General features: G+C 42.8%; 1 pseudogene; it reads right to left on the bottom strand.

The window, feature by feature from the left end:
* Window positions 1-4,198: 4,198 nt before the first annotated feature.
* On the bottom strand, window positions 4,199-5,190 carry LOC102848093 (annotated as a pseudogene).
* Between the last annotated feature and the right edge of the window lie 3,394 nt (window positions 5,191-8,584).

Genomic DNA, 8,584 nt, shown 5'->3' with positions numbered 1-8,584 from the left:
GTATGAACATACTATGGACTGCCAAGAGAATAGACAAGCCTGTCCTAGAGAGGGTGAAATCAGATTGCCTCCTAGAGTCAAGGATTTTGATGTCTCACCTACTCTGGGCTTGTTGTCAGGAAGGGCATATCATTGGAGAAGGACATCATTCTTGGAAGGGTGGAGGGTCAGTGCAGGAGAGAAACACTCTGGATGAGATAGATTGACGTAGTAACTGTAGCAATAGAATCAGGTATGTCCAAGATGGTAAGCTTGGCTCAGGACAGGGTAAGTTTCAGAGCTGTTTGTTGTTCATCAGGTCACTGTGAGTTATAGTTGACCAGATAGCTCGTAGCATCAACTCAAGGTCTTATTTTAACTTTCCTGGACTTATTTAATGTCCTTCTGGTTCAACTTGATCTTGTATATGAGAAATTGATGATGTTTTCCACAGTTAATTCTGGCTTTGCCTGAATTATGGTTTTTGTGAAGAATATTAAATATATCATGAACTGTCAGAAGAAAAAAACAAATCTGTCTTGGAAGAAATACAACTGGAGAGCTCCTTAGAAGCAAGGATGATAAAATAGCCTCTCGTGTACTTCCAGTCCTTAAGCAAAGGATATCATAGTCATGAAATAGAGCGCCGGTGAAAATGAGGTGGGCCCTGAACGAGATGATTGACGCAGTGGCTGTAACATTAGGGCCCAAACTTAGCAACGATTATGAGGATGCCACAAGACAGGTCAAAGCTTCATTCTTTGTACATAGAAACATGTACTGACATTGGTTTGTTTCCAACTTTTGGAGACCCTCCACCAAGTTTCCAAGACTGTAAGTTTAACAGGAGGAATATGTCCATTTGTCTGCAAAAGAGCCATGAGTAGAGTTAAATTTCTGGAGATACAAGTCGATGATGATGATGATGAGTGTGTGTGTGTGTGTGTGTGTGTGTGTGTGCGCGCGCCATCAAATTAGATCTGACTGGTATAGGAGGAGATTGTCCCTCCTTTTACAACAGAGCATTTAATGGATTCAAATCACATGCCTCTGAGATTGCAGTGCAGCTTCTTGCCACTCGGCCACCAGAGCTCCTTGATAACATGTTTTTTGTGTGTTAGCTGTGTGGCATGCTATGTACCAGACCACACGTTCACATGAATCGGAACTGAGTCTATAGCCCCTAACAACAATAACAAGTGTGCATGTGTGCGTGTGTGTTTGTTGAAGAGGAGGGCCTCTAGATAAAGGGAAGAAAGAACTCTGCAAAAGAGATTTCTGTTTATCCATCTATTTACTTAGGCTAAGAGACACTTTAGCACAGTGATTAAATGCTTAAAGTCCTAGTGTTGTTATGTAATGTGGAGTCAGAACAGACTCCTGGTTGAATCTAACGGTGAGGGTTTTTAGAGGCTGTACACAACAAAGACTGGTGGATTTGAACCATGCACCTTGTTGTTAGCAACATAACTCTTTAGCACAAGGACATTGTTGTTGTTGTTATGTGCCATCGAATTGCCTGTGACTCATAGTGACCCTATGCCCACTATCTCTGAACTCTGTCCTATTCTGAGCCAATCACACTGTTTCTGACTCACCTGCCCCTATTTATCAGAGTCACTGTGTTGACCCATCTCATCCAGGATCTTCTTTTCCTGTGTTGTTCCTCCACCCTTCCAGGCATGATGGCCTTTCCCAAGGACAGATCCTTCCAGGAAACATGCCCAAAGTATGTGAGACAGTCTCAAAATCTTTGCCTACGTTCAGTATTCTTCTCCAGCACCACAACTCAAAGGCATCTATTCTTCTTCTGGCATCCTTAGAAATTGTCCAGCTCTCTGATGCATAGCAAGTAATTGTGAAGACTGTGGCCTGGATCAGGTGCACCTTAGTCTTTAGACTGTCATCTTTGTACTTAAAGCACTCTGGAAAGGTCCCTGACAGCAGACTTTCCTAATCCAACCATCTTTTGATATCCTGCCTATTGGTTCCAAGTGTGTTGATTGTGGAAGCTAGCAAGCTGAAATTGTTGACAAGTTCAATCTCTTCTCCCTCTATCATGGTGCTGCAAATTGGCCCAGTGGTATGTACTTTTGATTTTTTGATGTTGAGTTCCAAACCATATTGAAGACTGCAGCTTTTAATGTTCTGCAGCAGATACTTCAGGCTCTCTTCAGATTCAGTGAGCAAGGTTGTACCATCTGCCTAACTCAAGTTGTTGATGAGTCTTCCTCCAATTCTGAAGTCACATGCCTTCTCATAAAGCCCACATAAAGATTAAAAAGGTATGCAGACATGATGCATCCCTGACATGTTCCTTTCCTAATTTTGAACCGTGCAATGTTTTCTTGCTCTGTTCTGATGATTATACAAGAATAGGTTTCACAGGAGCACAGTCAGTTGTCCTGGGATTCCCATTCTCAAGATTAGCCACAGCTTGTTGTGATCCACTCTGTCACATGCCTTTGTGTAGTCAGTGAAACACAGATAGCCATTTTTTCTGTTACTCTCTGCTTTCAGCTAAGATCTATCTGACATTGACACTGATGTTCCTAATGCCACAGCCTCTTCTAAACCCAGCCTGTACTTTTGGAGCGATGTATCACATAATGGCAAAGGCATAAACAGATTATTCCAAGACCAGGGACTTTGTGAACAAGGTAGCCCGGAGTTCCCCAAACTAAGATGAGTGAAAAAACTCAAAAGCACAAAGCAAGAAATAAATAGCATCAATGAGTGGTCTAAGGCAAACAAAAAGAAGCTAAATGCTGAACCAGAAATGAATTAAATTGTAGACGAGTTGTCAAATGTGGTTTGGGTTGGGATGGGATAAGGCTGTCACCAATTTGAGAGGGATGGAGCCCCATTTCTATGTTGCACCAGATATGCTGCAGGACCATAGTTTTAAGTCATGAACTTGAAGCCTGCATTCCTTCTGCTGAGATAAAACCACATCTGGACACGTGTGACAAGTTATGCAAATGGTGGTAGACTTTTGGTACCTCGATTGTTGTCATATGAAAGTAATCAGATGCTGAGGCATTGCAGGGAGAATTTCCATGAATACATGATCTAAAACAAGACACTTTCTCTTTTGCTACCTGCAAAGCTCCCTAAAACTACTCAACCACTTTCAGGTTGCTTTATCAGAGATGAGGTTAGCACGGGACAGGGCAGAGTATAAGAACAGATTCAATTGCTATGACTCATAGTTGACCTGAAGGCACCACCACCACCACCACCACCACCACCAACAACAACAACAACAACATGGGTACCTCCATTGTTGGTAAATTTCCGAACTCCTGATATAAAGAATCCAGAAGGGCTTTCTGATTTCCACAATTTCATCTCAACAGAAGAATGTCCTGTCCTGTCTCCTTCTACCACCTTCCCTCTGCTGCGCCCTTGTCTACTGCTGCTGTCACTGTGTGGAGCCATTTCACCGAGGGTCTTTCTCTCCTTCATTGATCCTCTACTTCTCCAAGCATGGTGTTCTTCTCCAAGGACTAGAGCCCTAGTGATGTAGTAGTGTGTAAGGTGTTGGACTTCTAATGAAAAAGTAAGCAGTTCAAATCCACCAGGAGAAAGATATACAGGAGGAATACATGAAGTGCCCTCCCATAAAGACATACAGCCTTAGAAAGTCAGTGACTTCTAGAAAATGCAAGATGAAATCGTTGGATGGAGGGTTGAAATTGACTCAACAAAACTCAGTTTGAATTATGTATCTTCTGTCTCTTTTTCATTGCAATCACATGAGATACGACTAACAGCTGCCCCTCCAGTGGGTTTTTGTTCATCTTTCTCCTTTAGAGCAGCTGGTAGATTCAAATGCCAAGAAGTGCAGTTGTTGGACTTGGAGCACAACTGTCTGTGGACTACACTACCCGCCCCTCTCTATGTACTAAGTACTCATGAAACATTTGTTAATGCTTTCATTAATAAATGTAAATCTCCCCCCAGCCCCCATGGACATGCCTCATTGGGTACTGAGGCATAATTTTTTATTGCTAAGTACAGTGCACTTTATTGATGGTACATGACAAGATGGGCTCTCCAAGCCCCTACCCTTTCTCAGGGGGACTGAATGGAAGCTGTGTCAAGGATGTGAGATTCTCAGTGTGTGGGAGGATTGAGTCTGGACAAAGACTCCCCAGCAGCTGAGGGTCTCTCTCTCTTCTAGTGCTATTGCTGGGGCTGGTGGTCCAAGGGGATCTTATTCTTTGAAGGCCATGTGAACCATCAGGTTGACCACCCGGTTGCTGTAGCCAAATTCATTGTCATATCAGGAAATGAGTTTGACAAAGTGTTCGATCAGGGCAATGCCAGCCCCAGCATTAAATGTGGAAGAGTAGGTGCCACTGTTAAGGTCACAGGAGACAACTGGGTCTTCAGTGTATCCCAGAATGCCCTTGAGGGGCCCTTCTGATACCTGCTTTACTACTGTCTTGATGTCATCATATTTGGCAACTTTTTCCAGACAGCAGGTCAGGCCCACAACTGACACATAAGGTGTGGGGACACGGAAAGCCATGCTGTTAAGTATCCCATTTAGTTCAGGGATGACCTTGCCCACGGCCTTGGCAGGTGCCAAGGGATGGTGTTTGGGGCAGCTCCACAGCCATCATGCCACAGCTTTCCAGAGAGGCCATTCGCAGTCTTCTGGGTGGCAGTGATGACATGGACTGTGGTCATGAGTCCGTCTATGATGCCAAAGTTGTCATGGATGACCTTGGCCAGGGGAGCCGAGCAGTTGGTGGTGCAGGAGGCATTGCTGACAATCTTGAGAGAGTTGTCATACTTTTCATGGTTCACGCCCATCACAAATGTGGGAGCATCAATAAAAGGAGCAGAGATGATTACCTGTTTGGCCCCACCCTTCATATGAGCCCCCACCTTCTCCAAGGTTGTGAAGACACGAGTGGACTCCACAACATACTCAGCACCAGCATCATCCCACTTGATGTTGGTGGGATCTCGCTCCTGGAAGATAGTGGTGGCTTTCCCATTGATAATCAGCTTCCCATTTGCAGCCTTGACAGTGCTGTTGAACTTTCCATGGATGGAATCATCTTGGAATATATAGACCACCATATAGTTGAGGTCAATGAAGGGATCATTGACAACATTCACTGTGTTAGACTTAAAAGCAGCCCTGGTGACCAGACGTCCAATGTGGCCAAATTTGTTTACTCTGACCTTCACCATTGTGTCTAAGGGATGTGACTGAGGCTGCATGAGAAGAGAGGGCAATCTGGATCAATGAGGAGCAGAGCGCCTGGGGCATAAATCTTAATAGGAGAAGGTGATATCATCTTTTCCTTCACTGAGCTGATGGTGTGTTTGAACTCTGTACCTTTTGGCTAGCAGGCCAACACTTACCCTATGATGCCACCAGGACTCCTTAAAAGAGGCAGTAGCTCTGATAATTCTTTTACCAAGGCAACCTTATATTGTACTCAAGTTATATGTGGGCAAAAAGGACTTTGAAAGTGACTTTGGAGGAACAACCATTAATCATGAAATTATTTTCCCATTTTTCTTTCTCATACACAATTGCCCTTAGATGCTCAAGATAGCTTTACAAGCTGTTAGTCCTTGGGCTCAATTTACGGAGGCCAGACCACTCCCAGTGACTGCATGGTTATAAATGGCTAGCTTCCTGGTGAGCTTGCCCGGGAAAGAGGAAGGGTTTTGTTTTGTGTTTTGATTGAAATAGTATGTTTCAAGTACTGTCTTGCTTGTGGCCACCGGTAATAATGCCAGAATAAACCCAAGAAGGGGAGTTGGTCTTTTCTTCTGCTAGGCCAGCGCCCCTTCAATGCAAACACAAGTTCACCTCACACGGGAAGGGCCAGGCGTCTAGGGAGGAAGGTGATTTGTACTTGGAAGCCAGTGTGATCAACTGATGATGTGTTCCTGTGATCTTTTGTTCAGAATGTGAGAGAACATCTATAATCCACAGAAAGACTATGATTAATTCATGATGTCCATTATGGCCATGGATGAGGGATGCCACATATTTCCTATATAAATATATTATTAATTATTATCATTCTTCATCTATCATAGTATCCAGCTTTTATTCTTGATTTTATCTTTGTAAAAATATATATACATACAAATGTACCCATTAAACACTTTTCCATAGGTAATGTGATGCCAATTGCATCAATCATATTGTTCAATCTTCACCAATAAGCATTGTCAGATATTCCATTACCAAAGACAGAAACATAATGCTTCTGAAGCAGTGATCCTACCTTCCTCCTTTCCTCCACCTCTGGTTGACCTTCAAGTTGACACTGACCCATAACAACATCGTGCACAACAGCATGACTCATTAACATGACATATATGTCTTGGAAAGAGTGCACTGAAAGTGCTCTTTCAGATATGTTGCTAGGAGATACTATTCCTTGGAGAGGGGCATGATGCTCACAAAGGTAGAGGGTTGGTGAAGGACAGAAAGACCCTTGACCAGGAGGAGTGGCAGGGTGACTGCCACAATAAGCCCATGACTAACATATGCTCGGACATCTAGAGGCAAAGAAGAAAAAAGTTGAAAATTTTTACCCAATCTTGCAGTCCGAAACTGACCAAACGTGCAATCAAGATGCATTAATGATAATTGGTGATTAGAAAGCAAAGGTTGGAAACAGTGAAGAAGGAACAGTAGTTATAAAATATGGGCTTAGTGATAAAAATGAAGCTGGAAAGAGAATGATCAAATTTTGTGTTTTCAATGATTTATTCATGCAAATACATTTTCTAAAAGACACACACAGTAGCTTTACATATGGACCTCACCTGATGGGTTGCACAGGAATTAGACTGACTAAATCTATGAAAGGAAAAGCTCAATATTGGCAGTCAAAACTAGGCCAGGAGTGGACTGTGGTCAGACCATCAATTATTCACATGCAACTTCATATTAAGGATGAAAAAATAAAAATTAATCTGTAACAACCAAGTCATGATTCTGAATCTATTCTATCTGAATTTCAAAATCATTTTAAGAATAGGTTTCAAGCATTTCACCATTACTACAACACCTTTGAGCTGTGGTGTTGGAGAAGAGCATCTCATGGATGGCCCAGAGAACACACAGATATGTTTTGGAGAGGGTGTAGCTAGAGTGCTCTTTGGAAGCAAGAATGATGAGGGTTCACCTCATAACTTTGGGCATGTTGCTAGGAGGGGCTATTCCTTGCAGAAGGACATGATGCTGGGAAGGATGGAGGGTCGGTAAAGGAGGGGAAGACGCTCAACTAGGTGGGTTGACACAGTGACTGCTGCAATGGGCTCTTGTGTACCAGGAAGTATGAGGATGGCAGATCTTTTGTTCATAGGGTTGCTACAAGTCATATTCAACTCAATGACACTTAACAACAACAAGAAGTGAAAGCCACCCTGTCTCCTGTCTGCTTTATTTGTTGTCTTTCACCTACATTACCCCTGGTAAGCACTATTCAGTTTTAATCTCTGTACCTTTGACTATAATAGATCTTTTAGATATGTGATATCATCGAGTATTTTTGCTTTTTTTGATCAACTTGTTTCCCTCAACATAATACTATTTAGGCTCATTCATGGTTTATAAGAACTCTTCGTATTTCTCTTCATCCTTTAATTTCCTGTAGAATATTGGCAGCACACAGAAGTAAATACAGGTATGAGGGTGACTCCCTTTATTCATTGTCCTCTTCACATTCTTTCACCCTGTTGTTCCTATTTTAAATAGTGCTTTATTTCATGCATGAACATGGTGCCTTTATTGTTTTTCCCCATTGTCACTGTGTAGATATTTTGAGGTAAATTTACTGGTGTAGAGTTGATTCCAACTTGTGATAAACTTCCCCTGGGTTTCTGAGACTGTATAAGTCTTTACAGGAAGAGACTCATCTTTCTCCCATAGACTGGCTGGTTGGTTAGAACCACTCACCTTTTGGCTAGCAGCACAGCACGCTATGCAATATGCTACCAGAACTCCTTATTTTGAAGTTATTTTCATTGTGTTGTGTGCCATTGAGTCACCTGTGACTCATAGCAAAACTAGGTACAATAGTTCTGAACTCTGTCTTTTCCCGAGACAGTCTCATTGACACTGACACACCTAACTCCATTACCTTACTTACTGTATCAATCCACCTTATCCAGTGTCTTCCTCTCCCGTGCTGTTCCTCTACACTTCCGACTGTGCTGTCCATCTCCAAGGACTGATCCTTCTAGGCCATATGCCCAAAGCATGTGAGACAGAGCTTCAAAATCTTTGCCTTTCTCAGACAAGGGTCTCATAACAAAAGTTTACAGAATACTACAGGGCCTCCACAAGAAAAAAAGACTGATAACCCAATTACAAAATAGGCAAAAGACATGGAAAGACTTTCCACACCGAAAGACACTCAGATGGCCAACAGATGTGAAAAAATGCTCAAAATCACTGGCAATAAAAGATGTTGTTGTTGTTGTTATGTGCCGCCGAGTCGTTTCCGATTCATAGCAACCCTATGCACAACAGCCCTAAACCCTGCTCTATCCTGCGCCAACCGCACTGCCTCTGACACACCCATCCCGATTACCCCAGTCACGGAATCAATCC

The sequence above is a fragment of the Elephantulus edwardii genome, unplaced genomic scaffold (assembly GCF_000299155.1).
Source record: "Elephantulus edwardii isolate Elephantulus edwardi_28Jun2011 unplaced genomic scaffold, EleEdw1.0 scaffold00035, whole genome shotgun sequence".
Taxonomy (NCBI): domain Eukaryota; kingdom Metazoa; phylum Chordata; class Mammalia; order Macroscelidea; family Macroscelididae; genus Elephantulus; species Elephantulus edwardii.
This window is presented reverse-complemented; position numbering and strand designations above follow the sequence as displayed.